Genomic DNA, 18,460 nt, shown 5'->3' on the forward strand with positions numbered 1-18,460 from the left:
TTCTTAAAGAATATGTAAAGCAGATGAGGGGAAGGCAAAAGGGATTTCTGGAGCAAAGACACTGAGTGCAGAGAGTGCAAAAGTATATTTAAGGAAAAGTTAGTGGTCTATGAGGCTTGGGTATAATGTAAAAGGGTGCTGAGGAGCACAAAAGCCATGCCTATCTTTTTATTTTGCTATGAGACTTGGATGCTATCTGACTTCCTGCATAGTTTCATTAGCATCACCTAGAAGTCCTACAGAAGAATACCACCCACACTAAGATTCTCTAATGAAACTGGGATACTGCAAGATAGATAAAGGGACAGTAAAAATGCACAATGAAAGATAATTAGGAAAAAGAAATTGGAGACTGTAAAGTAGAGGAATGATTTAAGGATGCTCACTTCAAACACACCGGACAGTGTTGGGGTGCAGCAGTAGATCTTAGGGATATAATAGTTATTTCTGAGCCAGGATCTGGGCCTAGAATATTAAAAGCACAATCACATTTTTTAAAAGTCGTCTAGTAGTGGCTTTGACTGCAAATCAGGAGGTAGTTTTCACATGGAAGCCGAGTGCAAAAGGCAGTCATTTGCCAACAGAGATCAGTAGCCGTGATAAGGGTCATCTTTAAATGCCAAGGGCAGTGTTTTGTAAGTCAGATACTGCTATGGATGCATTTGCCCAAGATCCACATATTTGACCAACTGACCTCCACAGAGTAGACCTTCTGTTCTTTATTAAAGCAAAAGCATTTTTTCTGACTTTCAGAACACAGGACACTGATGGCTTTGGTGTTATGGAATAGTGCTGAGACTTCCCTTCCAAACACACGTCACTATCTTCATTCCCTCTTCCTTTTCTGACCTTATACAATTTGTCTTCTTCTTAATTCTCTTCTCTTAGCTTAGGTCTTCCAAGAACATCTACAGGAGTTGTTTTAGCACTACTGATGACCTCCCACAAAGGTTCAAAAGGGAGTACAGATGTATATTAGAAGACCTCCAAGAAATGCTAGTGGAATTCTTGAAAATCTGCATGATCTGAAATTGGGAAAATTCTTATTGAACATTTGAAAGCATTAGACCATACCATAGAACTTTTAGAGTTGTAATGGGCCTTAGAGAACACATAATACAATTTCCTTACTTCATATATGAAAAAAATTAGTAGAGAGGTGAAATGACTTGTCCAAGGAACACAGTTATTGATAAATAAAGGAACTAACACTTAGATTTCCTGTGAAATCACTGTTTTTTAAGGTTGAAAGGACATGTACTGAATTATTTAGTTTCTTTTTTATTATGGCAAAAAAAACCCCCACGTAACATGAGATCTACCCTTGTAACAAATTTTTAAGTGTATACTACAGTATTGTTATTTACTGTACAATATGCACATTCTTGTACAGCAGATCTCTAGAACTTTTTCACCTTGCATAACTTTAGTTTCTTTAATGGTCTGTTGAAGTTACATTTTTAGTGATGGCCATGTCAGTGCTTTCTAGGTAACCTCTTGAGCTTTTATTTTATATGAAGTCATATCAATATAATCTGGTGTCTTACTTCAAGTTGCTTTATTTTAATTTAATGAGAAGGACTCCAGGTTGTATGGGAATGATACTGTCTTACGCACAGTTTTATATTTAAAGGATAGGTCCTTGATACATTTTATTCAATTAAAATTTAAAAGTTCTGTTCAACAGAGGCAGGATAAGCAAAGTTAAAAGACAAGCCGCAAACTGGGAGATGATATTTACAAAGCACAAGGGATTAGTAGGCAGAATAGATAATCTCCTTCAAATCAATAAGAAAAAGACTAACAACCAAATAGAATAACGGACAAATGATATGAATAGGCAATTCATAGAAGAGGGAACACACGTGGCCAGTAAACACATGGAAGGATATTAAACCTCACTAGTTAAGTGAGAGAATGGTCAATAAAACACAGTGAGACATCATTTCATGCCCACAAAATTGGCAAAATGTTTTAAGTCTGACAACACTGAGTGCTGAAAAGTGTGGAGAAACAGGAACCCTCTTTTACTACTTGTGGAAGTATAAAATAGTTGTTATGGACTGAATGTTTGTGTTTCCCCAAAATTCTTATGTTGAAATACTTAACTCCAATGTGTTAGTACTAGGAGGTGGAGTCTTTGGGAGGTAATAAAGTCATGAAGGTGGAACCCCCATGAATGAGATTAGTGTCCTTATGAAAGAGACCCCAGAGAGTTCTTTAGCCCTCTTTTCTGCCATGTGAGGATACATAAGTTGACAGTCTGAAGCCTGGAAGAGGGTCCTTACCAGATCATGACCACACTGGCAGCCTGATTTCAGACTTCCAGTCTCCAGAACTGTAAGAAATAAACTCCTATTGTTTATAAGCCACCCAGTCTATGATACTTTGTTATAGCAGCCTGAGCTATAAGATAGTGGTATTACAACTCTGGAGAACAACCTGGCAATGTCTAGTAGAGCTGAAGATGCACACACTGTGGAACACAGAAATGCCACTTCAAAGTGAAACACACATACACAGGAGACAAATACAATGATGGTTTTGGAGTACTTTTTGTAATAGTGAAAAGTGAGAAAAAACCTAAAAACTCCATCAAAAAGGAAACAGACATGTTGAGAAACAGTCATTCATAAAGTGAAATACTCTATAGCTGCTAAAATGAATGGGTATGTATATCAATATAGATAAATCTCAGAAATACTAACATTGAGTGAAAAAAGAAAGTTGCTTAAAGATATATAAAGTATGATATAAATATTGTAAATACTGAGCCTATGCAAAATGTTTCTAGATGCTTACATGTACAAACACATGGATGGGCAAGACCCACACCAACTTCAGGATGATAGTTCCTTTGGGGAAGAAGGGAGGAAAATGTGGCTAGGGAGAGGTACAAATTAAACTTCAATTGGTCAACCCTATTTGTATTCTTAAAGGACTGTTAACAAATATGGAAAATATTAATGTTTGGTAAGTCTGTACATGTACGGTAGGTATAAACGTATACCACGTTTTTCTCTATATTTGAAGTTTTTCATAATACAATACTTTCTGAAAGGATGGAGAAGTACATTTCCTTTACAACTATTGTTGCTTACTTTAGAAAACTAAAGTTAGCCATATGGTAGATATTATGTCAACTCTGAACCCTGTTTTGTCAGCCATCAGCTTATGCAGTTCAAATCGAGAGAGCTGGGCTTAGGGTCCCTTTTTTATTTTAAATAAAGCCCCGCAAAGAGATAAGCATATGCAATTACACATCATAAACTTTCACTATATATATTGTCAAGTGCATACTAGGATCACATTTTAAATCATTCATTTGTTGTGCCTCAAAAGTGACAGCATCTGCAGACATTAGCTCCATATTCAAGCCAGTGAGATGAGTCACCACGCCCTTTGTTAACTTCATAAAACACTCTCTACTTTCAGGTGAACTTTCCTGTGCTTGGATTAGGTCTAGACACTAATTTGGAGTGTACACTGTTTTTAGTTTGAGGAAAACACAAGGCAGCAGCCTGATGCTTCGCAAATGGTGTAGAAAAATTCTTAAAAGTCAACATGAAGTAGTTCAAACATATACAATTGAAAGCTCTTTAGTAGCCAGAGCTCAGTGAGGAAGAAAATCCTAGAACGTTTAAGAGGGAACTAACTTCAACTAATTTTAGAAAGTAATTTACATGGTCTTAAAAATGGTTTATAGAGAAATGGTCACTATCCAAATCACATCGACTAGTGGTTTCTGAGCCTATGTCAATATCAGGAAATTATACACGCTTGCTGGGGTTTATGTAGGTAAAACAGACTGTGTTGATGGACACAACTCTCTACTAATAGACTAATTAACCCGGCCCCAAATTCAGAAACTCATGAAAAGCATTTAAATTCATGTTAAATGTAAATGTGCAATTATCTGTAATCTTGATACCCAAAATAAACAGCACTCAGAACCATAGGAAAGCCCTAATAAAACATTTGAGATTGAGAACTTGATTTTTAGGAGTTAGAAAAGTAATCAAAGAGCAAAACCAGTCATGCTAGGGCAGGGTTTCATTCATACACTGTGTCTAGGGACAGAGCTAATAATCCATAAGGTCTGAAAAGTCATGAAGTTCCTCCAAATTTAGGCAGAGGCACAGCTATCTATAAATGGGCTGATTTCTAAATGTGGATACATGCTCCAAAATACTACAAAGCTTTGCAGTGATACTGTCCCCTCTGATTGGAATACTCTTCTCCACTCCTCTTCGCTAGGCTATAATTACTCATTCTCTAAGCCTCAGTATGAACATCACTTTCATGGGAAGTCTTTCCACCTTCTCTACCCTCCACATTTCAGGTTCTGTATTCCTGACAGGTATTCTATTACCCTCTTAACAATCACCCATTATAGTACTTTAAACTTTGTCATCTTCCTTCCTAGACTTAAGCTCGTGAGCCAAGAATCAGTCCTGTCTTGACTAGTATAGTTTTCTCCCAGCAAAGCATAGTACCTGGCACACAGTAGGAACCTGACAAATATCTGTGGAATATATTAATGAATGAATGGATGCATGCATAGCCAGATATAAGTATGTTAATGTGTTGATCAAATTCCACACAGTGCAAAGTTACCATTTAAAAAAAGCATATTAGATAACATAAGGGTTTGTATGTATGTTTCTTTAAATGTGGTGATGGATTGTATTATGCATGTGTTTATGAAGAGGGAGGGACTTTCTAAAAACACAGATACTAGTATGTCTAAATCCTGAGGAGTCATAATTCTTCAGATTTATGTATTTATGCTCAAACTGTTTCCATCCATGTTTCATTTATTCTTACAACCTCCAAGAAAAATAGATAAGGACAGATATTATCACTGTTATTTTTCTGAAGGGGAAATGGATTGAGAAGTGAAGTGAACTTGCCCAACTGTTAATGGTATTCCAATATCCGAGTTGATGCTCCAGCCACTAGAACAGTGTATCCCGGCAAGATTACAATTATTATCACAATCATTTTAGAGTGGGAGAAACAGATACGAGCAAATATCTGAGACAGAAAGAAAGCTCATAATTCATACTCACTAATCTGCTTTGCAGGCTCTAGCAAAGGTAATTTAACTTCTGAGTTCATGTTACTTTACTTAACCAGCACATACACACAAGGAGATATTAGGGCTGGGATGGAAGTTTACTTTGAGTTTTAAGTTGATAAAATTCTGCATTAATATTAGTCATTCAATTTCATAGAAGAAATCAACAGTCTGATTAGATGAAATGCATTTAACAAGAATGACCAAGATTTTAGAAGGAAGAATTAAATCTAATATTTTTATGAAATACTATTGATAAAAAAAGTTGAGTCTGATTTATCTTTGTAATTAATACCATGTGGAAAATCACATTGAGATTAAAATATCTATATTAGTTGAGCTCCTTTCTGAGCCCTTTATGATCTAGTTTAATTACCATTACATGAAAGCACTGAAATGAGCTTCTATTCTCCATATTTCTTTTCCTTAAGAAAATCAATAAAATTCAGTAGGGTGTTTTCAAACCCAGGAAGCAAAGTAGGTACTTCTCCCAAAGCAGTTCTTTGTCAACTATGAATGAGATTTTATTACATTTTCAGCCTCACATGATGCCTTTCCATCAAAGAACTCAAGGACTTCATAGGAATGGCCACTTCCCTGGAGTTTGATTAGCAGGGATCCATGGAAGATGCCTTTGTCCTGAAGTGAAAGGCAAAGGTGACCTTCTTAGACTGAGCGTGGTGGAGATCAGGCATACTATTGTCATGGGCTCTATTAACCAATTTTCACTGGCAGATAATATTCAAACTCCAAAGGAAAATTTCAATGTTAAATGTATTCTATGTGTTTATAATATTTATTGTAACAAATATCAATGTGCACTTCTTTATTCTAGCCCTTCTAGTTTCACCCTATCTCTAATGTACTTGCTGATCCTGCTTTTCCTTTTAGGTCTTTCCCTCTGATGGGCTAGTTGTTCCTCTGTGCTCCAGGGAAATAATAAGTAATAAGGACAAAAGTTACCTATACCTCAAGAGCTGACATAAGAAGGTAAATATTAGGGCAGGGTACCATAATTATAATAATTGCTTTGATTAAATGCCTACTACATGCCACAGTGCCACCCTGAAGCAAAATGATGTGCTCTAAATATGGTGTCGGGTGGTATGTGAAATCCCAAGCTTTCATATCTTTTATGGCCAAAGGGATGATGTAGAACTTGTTGGGATAATAATAATGGCTAACATTTATTAAAAGCACAGTACAGGCACCGCTCTATGAGCTTCAAATGCATTGACTCATTTAATCCTTACGATAACCCTACTAAGGTATGTGGTATTTTAATGCCCATTACAAAGATGAAGAAACTGCTACTGAAGGGTGAAATCACTTACTCAAGCTCACACAGCTGGAAAGTGATGGGGCTAGAATTCAAATCCAAGCAGTCTGGCTCCGGAGTCTACATGCTTAACCACGACATTAATAACAAATTGGTTGAGATTAGGAATTGTCCCAACAGAAAGAAAAAAAATCACACAGTTTTAGGGCTGGAAAGAAACCTAAAGATTATTTAGTCTGCAACCTAAATGTCCATTGACAGATGAATGGATAAAGAAGATGTGGCACACGCACAGCACAGGGAGATCAGATTGGTGCTCTATGACCACATAGAGGGGTGGGAGGGGGGGGGGGGGAGGGAGGGAGACGCAAGAGGGAAGAGATATAGGGACATATGTATATGTATAACTGATTCACTTTGTTATAAAGTAGAAACTAACACACCATTGTAAAGCAATTATACTCCAATAAACATGTTAAAAAAAAGACGTGGCACATATATACAATGGAATATTACTCAGCCATAAAAAGAAAAGAAACTGAGTTGTTTGTAGTGAGGTGGATGGACCTAGAGTCTGTCATACAGAGTGAAGTAAGTCAGAAAGAGAAAAAAAAAAGTATGCTAATGCATATACATGGAATCTAAAAAAAAAAAAATGTACTGATGAACCTAGTGGCAGGGCAGGAATAAAGACGTAGACATAGAGAATGGACTTGAGGACATGGGTGGGGAGGGGGAAGCTGGGGGTGAAGTGAGTAGCAGTGACATATATACACTACCAAATGTAAAATAGATAGCTAGTGGGAAGCAGCAGCATAGCACAGGGAGATCAGCTCGGTGCTTTGGGACAACCTAGAGGGGTGGGATAGGGAGGGTGGGAGGGAGGCTCAAGAAGGAGGAGATATGGGGATATATGTATGCATATGGCTGATTCACTTTGTTGTACAACAGAAACTAACACAGTATTGTGAAGCAATTATACTCCAATAAAGATGTATTTAAAAAAAGAAAATGATGATAAGGCAGTCAGGAAATCAGATTTTTTTCCCTTTGATGTCATTAGGTGATTTGATCTCTGGACATGATTTTCCATTGTTGAGCTTTACAGATTTTGTGGAGGCTAAAGCTTGAAGTCATAACATTTTTTTAACATCTTTATTGGAGTATAATTGCTTTACAATGGTGTGTTAGTTTCTGCTCTATAACAAAGTGAATCAGCTATACATATACATATATCCCCATATCTCTTCTCTCTTGCATCTCCCTCCCTTTTGATAGGGAGGATCAACAGAGGAGGAATCTCAGGCCAGAACTGCTGCTGGGGAGCTGCAAGGTGTTTCTGGACTAGGATCAAGTGGGAGTCTTCCCTGCACAAAGCAGTTGGCTAGGTTTGTCTTCCTATTTGAGCTTCAACAGACAAAGACTGCAAGAGAAGACAAGATAAACTACTAAGGAGGCCTGGAAGATGAGAGCCCTGAGTTGGTACTCACTGGCTTGTTGACGTAAGAAAAACAGTATCACCAATACATTCCCCTGCTCAGAGGCATAAGCAACAGAAATGCGGTGGAGTTTAAAGCAGGTTGCAGGGGGAACTACCTGGCAAAACCAGACACCCCCCGCTCCCTCCCCCAGGATGGGTAAATAAATCTTAGCAAGACATCTTATCAAGCATCCATTTCTAGGGTATTGGATCTCAGGGTGGGTAGGTGCTTCTCAACTTGTGTTCCTCATGGGGCCTGAGGAAGATTCGGTGAGGACCGCAGGAGAAATCCTCCAGGGAGCAAGGAGCCTTCCATTCTTTGGGTAACAGCAACTAGATCTGATTAAAGTAATTTTCTGAAAGTCTTTTAGACTTGGAAATAATCTGAGATCATCCTTTTTTCATAGATTGAAACAGGGATATCAAAAGAGGTGAAATGACTTGCCCAAGGGCTCACCCTAAGCTGGTAGCAGAAATTAGGCTCTGTCATGTTCTCTGACGGCTCCCTGCCCCCATCCTCCTCTAGCCCTGCATTGTATCACACTGGTGCCTCTTTAGGAATGAGCTAAATTAAACTGGCAAGATTCAGCTTTATTTCTTTTATAGATAGAATGTTAGTGATATACCTGGAATAGAATATAAAGAAGTAATGCAACACACACACACACACACACACACACACACACACACACACACAGATTATTTAGTCCAACCTTCTTATTTTACCAATGAGAAAAGGGAGGCAGAGCAAGGTTAAACAACTGGCCCAAGGTCACACGGTTTGCAAGTAGCTTGAACTTGCATTACAGTGCAGGTCTTCTAAACCCTAGTCAAGCGTTCATTCCATTATATCATATTATGCTTTCCCAGATACATTCATATGGCAAAATACAAGTAGAATTCAGTTATACTGTCTTTTCTGGGCCTGCACCTGACCTATTGAACATGGCTAGAGAACATTCCCATAGCTGAGCTGACAGGCTTCACTTTCATTTAAAGTAATCACGATCACAAGCCTCAACTGACTGCTCATCTCTGTGCAGCAATGCTACTTCTGCATTAAACTTGCTTCCCCACTCTTCAAAGTGACTATGATATATCTTCACCTCTCTCCTCAATCCTTCCACATCTTCCCCACTCCTCTCCCACTTCCTGCCCTTAGCTGATGATCTTGCCTCATATTATGGAGAAAACAAAAGTCATCAGAAAGAGCTCTCTCATCTTCCCACCACCAAATCTACAAGCTGACTTACATCTTTATCTATACTCTGTCTCTTCTGTCTTTTTAAAATAGAGTGTCCCTGAATCCCATCTTCTCTTGCCTGCTCAAAGACTTTGCTCCTGCAGACATCCCTTTTCTTCTGCATCATCAGTTTTCCCTTTTTACTGGGTGTCAGTCTTTATTTCTACTATTTCAGTGTCCTGTATTTCTCAACCATCAGTAAATCCTGCCTATTGATTCTAACTTCAAAATACATCTTGAATCTCTCCATTTCTCTTCATTTTTGCTAACATCATCTTTGTCCAAGTCACCATTTTCTCTTACCTAGACTCCTGCAATAAAAAGAAATGGCCTTCTAATAGGCTGTCCTGCTCCCATTCTTGCCCACCTTTAACTCATTCTCCACTGAGCAGCCAAATTAGTCTTTATAAAATATATTTTAAAATTCATATTACTCCCATGCTTAAAAACTTTCTATGGATTCCCACTGCTCTTAGAATAAAATCCAAAATTCTTGAGGTCTATAAACCCTGTATGATGTGGCCCCTATTTACCTCTCCCAACGTCATCTCATGGCATGTTCCCTTTCACTCAACTGTGCTAGCTTTCCCTCTGTTCCTACAACACACCCAGTCCTTTCTTGCCTCAGAGACCTGTGCCTACTGTCCCTTAGGCTCTTTGTGTGACAGATACCTTTTCTGTTACCAGATCTCAGCCGAAATGAGTCTTTTCAGAGAAACCTTCCTTCCATTATATCTATGTAGGTCCTGCCAATTTGTTTTTCATCAATGGCTGTGCTAGCACTTACCACCATCATTAGGAATTTTACACATGTACTTATTTCTTTGTTCACTTGTCTGCTTCAAAGCTCAGTGAGGTCAGGGACCTTTGTATATCTTTTTTTCACTGTTGTATTTACAATATCTAACAGAGTATGTGGCACCAAGTAGGTGCTCAATAAATTTTTGCTGAATTATGAAATGAATGAATTAATTAGTGGGTCCCATTGAAAAATATCTAGGACAATGGTCAAATGGGGAGAGACACAGTACTTAGAATAAACCAAAAGAAAAGGAGGAAGAAGTCAATTCATGCCATCCAAAATATGGATGCTCTTCTTCAGGTCTTCTATAATCACTTATCAACACATTGCTATCAAAGGTACTCTAACCAGGGGAAAATAACTCTGACTTCTTTAGGGAAAGAACCTGGCTGGTTTCATGATCCTAAATCTTTTGCCAAACTGTAATCAGCAGACAGCAGATTCTGATCTCCTTTTGTGGTGATCTCTTTCTGAATGGGAAAAAAAAAGAATATCTGCAAAGTTAACCCATATACGGGACAGGACCTTGAGGATGATAATCATTTGTCAGATATGCTCCTTCTCACTACACACACTTGAACAGAAAGTGGGAGTTACATTTTACTTGGTTATTTTTACCTCAAGTCATTTACTCCTCTGCTAAGTAGTTTATCGATTCTTCAACATCAATTTAGAGCTGGAGTTTACAGCACTCCGTCAGAAATCTTATAGTGCTCAAAATAAATGTCTTGCCCAAGCAATACCACGTCAGTTGTTGAAGATGCAAGTCAGGAAAACAAATGCACCTAAAGTTAGAAACTAAATACAGATATCACCTCATACACACACACTTGGGATGTGACCTTTCTAAGAACAGAAAATAAAAGAGAAAAAACTCTATAACATACGAAGAATTCAGTAGTATAAGGAGGCTAATAAGGAAAGTGTTAGAATTCACTATAGTCTACTACCTCCCACTGATGTTCCATAAGAGTTATTTTAGACAGGAAGCACAAGGTTGCCAAATGTTCTTATTCTACATTTCCTGTACTAGCTTCACATCCTACACATCTAGCCCTAGTATTAAAAATATTGCCCATGATATTTTACTTCCTGGCCTCTAAAGCATGAGCCTCCAAGGCCTGCCTATAAACCTTTCGGCATTCAAATTCCAACTTTCATCCTGTAGAAAGCACATCTGCCTACACAGACCACCCCCTTCTAGCCAAATGTTGGTTATGCTCAAATGCTTTGGGATTAGGAGTGAGGAAGTCTTGAGTTACATATCTAAGTATAACCCATTAACTGATGGGCCAGAGAAACACAAGAAAGACAGAAATGTTTTAACAGTGTCACCCAAGGTGTAAGTATTCATGTATAATGACACATACATATAGGACTAAATTTCCTTTTCACCTTAGAAGGAAAGCAGGTGCTAAACTTTCTTGAGTCTTAGCATTGCACATTTAAAATAACTGCTTTACACGTTTGATTTGGAGTTGCAACTCATCTGAGACACTTAGGGGATTCCCCAAAGTGCACCAGAATTTGGGCATATATGAAATTTTAATTACTTTCCATTCCTTTTCTCCAATTTCCTCATAATTGCTCTTCCTGATATGGTCCTATGTTCTTTAGGGGATTGTGGAAAGGGTTCCAACACACTAGGTGGTCTTATAAAACTGCATGACCAGGCAGGGCCATTCCTTCAACAAATATTTATTGAGTACCTGCTAGGTGCCAGGCACTGTTCTAGAGGCTGGCATAACAGGCCCACAGAAGGGATGCACATGTTAAGAGAGTAACAAGGAGAGAAGGATATCTGATTTCTAAGGCTGTTCCTTTTTTGTTTTTAATCAGGCAATGGAACAGCAACTACCATAGGCTGTCAGTAGTAGGTGAGATATCAAACAAGAGGTCTCTTCCTCAGGGCACCCTCCTTTCTAATTCCAGCATAGCACACCTCAGGATCCAGGGAAAAGAGACCTGAAAATTGGAGGCAATTTTGTGCTGAGTAACTGAGACAAATGGAACACTCTCCAAAGCCAGCTACCCAAACCATCCCTGCCCTGAGCCCAGTTCACTGCCGCTTGCTTTATATCTTGGGTTTAAGGTCACCTTTTTTCTCCCCGTCCTTCTACTGCAGCACATAGAGGAAGTTCAGGTACACAAATATCTTTACTCTGGTGAGAGGAAACCTTAAATTTCTACGCAGATCATTCATTCGTTCAACAAATATTTAGTAAGCACCTACTATGTGCCGGGGGTGGCTCTTGGTGCTGGGACTGTATCAGTGAACAGACAGATATTAAGCCCTACTCTCATGGAGTTTACAATTTAAATGGGAGTTGTTGAGGTAAGTTACAGTTAATGTTGCAATAACTCCACAGCTTAATAGTGGTTCAGGTGATTACACATTCCCTTCTTGTTTTTCCTTTCTCTAGCTACTACTACAGAGCCCCGCCTTTGGGCCTATGTCTTTTTGCTGCTTTTTTCAAAACTGAAGTGTAGTTGATTTACAAACCTATATCAATTTCAGGTGTATAACACAGTGATTCAATATTTTAACAGATTATACTTTATTTAATGTTATTATAAAATAATGGCTATATTTCCCTGTGCTGTGCAATATATCCTTGTTGCTTATCTATTTTATATATAGTAGTTTGTATCTCTTAATTCCATAACCCTATTTTGCCCCTCCTTCTTTCCCTCTCCCCATTGGTAACCACAAGTTAGTTCTCTGTATCTGTGAGTCTGTTTCTGTTTTGTTATACTCACTAATTTATTTTGGTTTTTAGACTCCACATATAAGTGATAACATACTGTATTTGTCTTTTTCTGACTTATTCCACTAAGCATAATACCCTCCAAGTCCATCCATGTTGTTGCAAATGGCAGAATTTCATTCTTTTTATGGCTGAGTAATATTTCATTGTGTGTATATATATATATATATATATATATATATATATGCATAAAACATCTTCTTTATGCATTCATTTGTTGATGAACACTCAGGTTGTTTCTATATCTTGGCTATTATAAACAGTGCTGCTATGAACACTGGGGTGCATGTATCTTTTCAAATTAGCATTTTCATTTTTTTCAGATATATACCCAGGAGTGGAATTGCTGCCTCATATGGTAGTTCTATTTTTAGTTAAAAAATTTTTTTGGCTGTGCTGCACAGCATGCAGGATCTTAGTTCCCCAACCAGGGATCGAACCTGTGCCCCCTGCAGTGGAAGCATGGAGTCTTAACCACTGGACCCCCAAGGAAATCCCTATTTTTAGTTTTTTGAGGAACCTCCATATTATTTTCCACAGTGGCTACACCAATTTACATACCCAACAGTGTGCAAGGGTTGCCTCTTCTCCACATCCTTGCCAACATGTGTTATTTGTGGCTTTTGTAATAAAATGGCAATAAGCATATTCCTATCAAAAATTACTTCACCTTCTTGGTGTTTTGATGTTTCTATATTCCACTTTCACACCTATATGTAGCCTGGATGCTCTCTTTCAGCTGCCTCTACTCCTCTTTCAGGTCCTCAGGCACATCCCCTTTAGTTGTGATTATCTCTAATGAACAGAGCTCTCCTTACAATGGTACCCCATATTTCTTAAATCCTGGTGACAGCAATTTGACCCAAAGTACCAGGGCACTGGGCTCTGGCTTTTAGTCTTGGGAATCTCTGATTAGCCTCTTAGCTGAGCCTCCAACTCCATTTACAAATCCTTGCTTTCCTTAATTCCTCTCTAATATTTTCTTTTTGTTTACTTTGTACTTCTATTTTTTTCCTGACAAACATTTCTCAACCAAGGTGAGAAAGGAAGATAGCTGGGAATATGAAACAGCAGGATTCAATTTAAATAAATCTATTTGTTAAAAAAAATCTGGATTGTCAAGGATGATTTGAAAAAGAAAGTTTCGGAGGCCAGGTACCATGTCTTCATAAAACTCTGATCTCATATATACACTATTGCTTCCTGTGGAATTTCTGCAAGCTGTTCTTTAAAATAATTGTGCTGTGTGTTTCTGGGTTCTTATGAGGTTTTAACATTTTGAAACCACAGGGGCAAACAGGAAAATCTTAAAATGTGATTGCTCAGTAGTCAAGGAAGAAATTTCCCATTTTCCCCACCCTCCAATTTTTTCCATCCCATCTGAAATAGAAAACAAGCTGAAAATATTTCAGTCCAAAGGGTAATTTTATGAAAAAGATAAGCACCTAGGAATAGAGGCTTATAATGAAAGTGTCTCCTCTACCATAGAGCAACACTAATGTAATTCAATAAAGTTTATAAAACCATCCCTGCCAATCAAAATCTAGAAAAGACAATTTCCTGTTTGTGGAAATAGATGTGATACTGAACAGAACCAAATCAGGCTGCAATTAACTTTGAAAAAAACCTGATACACTAGATTCAGGTTAGCTAGAAGAATGTTGCTGCATTTTAACACATTTGCATACTAGTTTAATAAAATTAAGATTTCCAAGAGAATTCTCATCCTAGGGCATGGAGAGGGGGAGCGGAAGGAGTTATATAGAAAAAAAGTTGTATAGGAAAAATAGCTGCCAGTCACTGAGAGTTTACTATGTGCAAGGCACTTTTCCAAGTGCTTTATATATATTTTCTCATTTAATTCTCACTATAATTTTAACAGGTGGGTGTTCTCATTATCTCAGTTTTACAGATGAGGCAACTGAATCTCAGAGATTAAGTTAGATGTGTAAATTTACACAAGTAATAATAAGTAGAATTCAGACACAGGTCTGCTCTTAACTGCTAGGCCACGTTGCCACTCATAGAATATATAAAAAATATATCTATATAATATATACTTACATATAATAAATCTATATATTTATAATAGATAAATTCTAGATACCCAGACTGCCTAAATCAGTTACAGTCAACTATAATTTACATCACACAGGAGCCCCTGGGAGGTACAGAGAAGCAGGGTGAGGGAAGGTAATGAGCACAGGCCCACATCAAGACCCAGGCAGATCATTTCTACACTCCTGGGACTGTTGCAGGATGAAGTTCCCAGGCTTCTTTTTAAAAATGAAAATACCCTTTTCTTCTGATTTTAAAATAATGCATGCATATTATGATTGTTGCTGTTTTAAAATCAGACAATAGGAAATGTTTAAAAAAGCAAAAATTTAAAAAAGCAAATGAAAATCTCACCCTTACTCCTGCCAACTGGTAATAACATTCTGTGTAAATCCTTCCAAACATTTTTTTGTTTGTATACCTCTAGCCTCCCCCTCCAATAATTGTTTTAAAAACAGGACTGTACTGTGATTTTATTTTATCCCTTCTAACATATCATAAGTATCTACCCAAAGAATATAGATATCTGTTGCTGTTTTAATGGATTTATGATATCCATTATAGAGATGTACCATAATTTGCTTAGCTATTCCTCTCTTAAATAGTTTCCAATTGCCATGATGATAAAGAAAGCTGCAGCAAACACACTGATACATCTTTGGTAAATATTTTATCCTGTGGTCATTAACCCTGAACTTGAAATTCCACAAGACTTCAGGAACCTCAACCTTACCTATGTGCACTCCCTTGATAAGTTACGGCTAAAACATTCATTCACTCATTCATTCATTCAACAAATATTTATTGGGTGAACATGTTGTTCCAGACACAGGCCTATGCTCTGTGGATATGCAGTGAGTAAAACAGACAAAAATCTCTGCCCTCAGAAAGCTCACATTTAGAGGATGAAATTAATGATAAACAAAATAAATGATATTGTGTAAGAAGGTGGCAAGTGTTAAAGAGAAAAATAAGCAAGAAAAGGGGAATTTCTTCTACAGTCATTCAGCATTTATTCTCTCTATCATCATGCTATTCCGTTTAATTCACTAAACATCTGTTGAGCCCCTACGTTATGTTCTAGGTTACTGTTCTAGGTATTGGGAACGGTGCATGTAGAGCTGAATGAAGTATGAGTCTTAGGGTAGAGAAGCTCACAATTATTTTCTTCCTTGTGACTTAATCATTTCATCTGTGTGTGTTTTGTCTTCACAACTAGATTAGAAAACCCTCAAGGGCAAGAGTCCATGTTTTATACTTCTCTTGTGTTCTCCTGAACTTTTAGCATAATGTTTCTTTTTAACAGAATTAATGGTTAATAAATGCTTGTTATGTACTGTAAAAAAAATTCTAAATGAATTAGCTAGTCATGAAGCAGCATGACAGAGTAGAAAGAGCACTTGATTAGGAGCCCTGAGACCTAGCTTCTACTCTAAGCTCTGATGCCAATTAATTGTATTGGCTTCAGATGAGTCATTTAACGCCTCTGAACCTCAGTTTCCCCATCTATAAAACAAGGATATCAAGCTAAAGGTTCTATAACATCCCAGTTAGCTCTGCCATTCTATTACTCTACTGAAATGAGTTATGTCACATGTATTACCATGAATGTTTTGCCTTTGGGGATAACATACACTAGAAGCAACTCGAGGAATAAATTCTGCTAAAAAGTGTAGCCTTGACACAAGCAGATCAGCTAGAAAGAGGGAGATGATTTCGAAAGGAGAAACTTTTTGTGATAGCAAATGGAGCTGCCAGCATAGTCTTTGAACTCTCCTTCACCATCAGCCAAAGAGAAGCTTCAGTTAATCTTCACTAAAAATGACAGTCTGCAAGTATTTTGGACCTCCAGGTCGAGGCTAAGTTGGCAAGAACTAAATGAAGAGAAACCATTTTACAGGGTCACTGCTAAGCCCAGAATCATGGGATTTCTGAAGAAAGTGTTTATGGGTGACTAAATCAAAGGCCTCAGTTAGTCAATAAAAATGGTTCTAATAATATATGCCTCATACATTGTTTCTGAAATATCATTGGTGCTTTAAGTAAAGTTGAACTGAGAGAAAGGCTAGCTGTGAAACATAACTAGACTACATTTAGAGAATTCTCTTCTCTAGGGGATCGAGCATCTGGGAATTTTATTAAAAATTCATGTAATGTTGGCAAGGCACATGGATCAGTGTATGAGAACTCTGATTTTTGATCATTTGTACAATGCATAATGCCAAATTGATCAGTGTCTCCAGAAAGAATGGACACATTCAAAGACTCAATTGGCTTTCAATGGGGATTCCAGCCAGTTTGAGGAGCAATTGATTGAAAAATCTTATGCTTTTTTTTTTTTTTTGCGGTACGCTCCCGTTGCGGAGCACAGGCTCCGGACGCGCAGGCTCAGTGGCCATGGCTCACGGGCCTAGTCGCTCCGCGGCATGTGGGATCTTCCCAGACCGGGGCACGAACCCGTGTCCCCTGCATCGGCAGGCGGACTCTCAACCACTGCGCCACCAGGGAAGCCCAAATCTTATGCTTTTATGTTTGTCTTTCTCCAGAGAAGTTCTTGATTAGCTTCTCTCCAACCCACTGTCTTCCCAGATCATCTTTTGCTGTCATCTTTGCCATAGGAAGTAGTGATAAGCACACTCCTAGACGCCCTTCCAGTTCTCTCAAGACAAAGGAGGTTAATGATAGTGTCGTCTCACTTCTACTACTGACAGTGATGGAATTCCTAAAGAGCTCATTTTTCCCTGAAATACTTTATTTTAGAAAGGTAGCCAAAAAAAGGTAAAGAAAGGCTGAGGAAGAGAAAGAAAGGGTAAGCTATTTAGCTATATCTGTGGGTTATTTTCCTCATGGTATGGTACATTTGTATTTTTCAGTTAAATGAAACCCTTTGTGTTCTGGGTGAGAATGCTATATGAATCACAGATGGCTTTTGTAATTGGCCAATATTAGAAATACAAAGGTGTCTGAATGAATAGATAAGTGACATTATCATAAGATTGTAAAGGGAAGAACCATATGGCAGATTAATGCAAGAAATTATTAAAATGAAAGAGTTGGAATTTGAAAGTGGGTGCTAATTTCATTTGGATTATAAACTATTGCAATTAGAAAAGAGAACCCTGGAAGCTAACCAGTTTTCATTAATGGATTTCTTTTGGTCTTGTCCAATGATTTATAAATTTGTTCTTGCAACAGATCATTGGAATGACTTCTCTCCATGTGATGGACCAGGGCATCAACTTATACTTTTCCTGTGCGAATAGCTCATCTACATGGTAACACAAGTGAAGCCTGTCTACCTGTGAGCTCTGAGTACCCAACTAAGTCCGCAAAAGGCCTAGAAAGGACATGGCTCTCACTAACCAGTAGATGTGTCAACTTAGATTCATATAATTTTAAGAGTTGAAATGGGCCTTTGAGTTTACCTTACTCTTAACCCCGCTTTCAGTGAAGTAATCTCATGCACAGCGTGTCTGAAAGCAGTACCTAGACCCTGCTTAAATACTTTCAAGGCTGGAAAAGTCCGTGCTTCACCAGAACACCCATCCCACTGCCAGACAATTTGAGTAGAAAGGTTTCCCCATTATGCTAGGCTAAAATCTGCCTTCTTATGACCACCTGAGCTCATATCCAGGCTCCCTCACTTATATGATGTTGAGTATTGATACATTACTTAATCTGTGCTTCAGTTTCCTTATGTGTAAAATGGAAATAATAATAGTACCTACATTTTAGGATTATTGTAGGGAT

The 18,460-nt window shown here is 37.9% G+C and overlaps 1 protein-coding gene across 6 annotated transcripts in view; it reads right to left on the reverse strand.

Moving 5' to 3' along the window:
* ENOX2 (ecto-NOX disulfide-thiol exchanger 2) overlaps window positions 1-18,460 on the reverse strand; it is a 284,835-nt gene that overhangs the window by 193,867 nt on the left and 72,508 nt on the right. The window lies entirely within an intron of this gene.

This window comes from Monodon monoceros, unplaced genomic scaffold, assembly GCF_005190385.1.
Source record: "Monodon monoceros isolate NGI ecotype Baffin Bay Population unplaced genomic scaffold, NGI_Narwhal_1 Super_Scaffold_22, whole genome shotgun sequence".
Lineage (NCBI taxonomy): Eukaryota > Metazoa > Chordata > Mammalia > Artiodactyla > Monodontidae > Monodon > Monodon monoceros.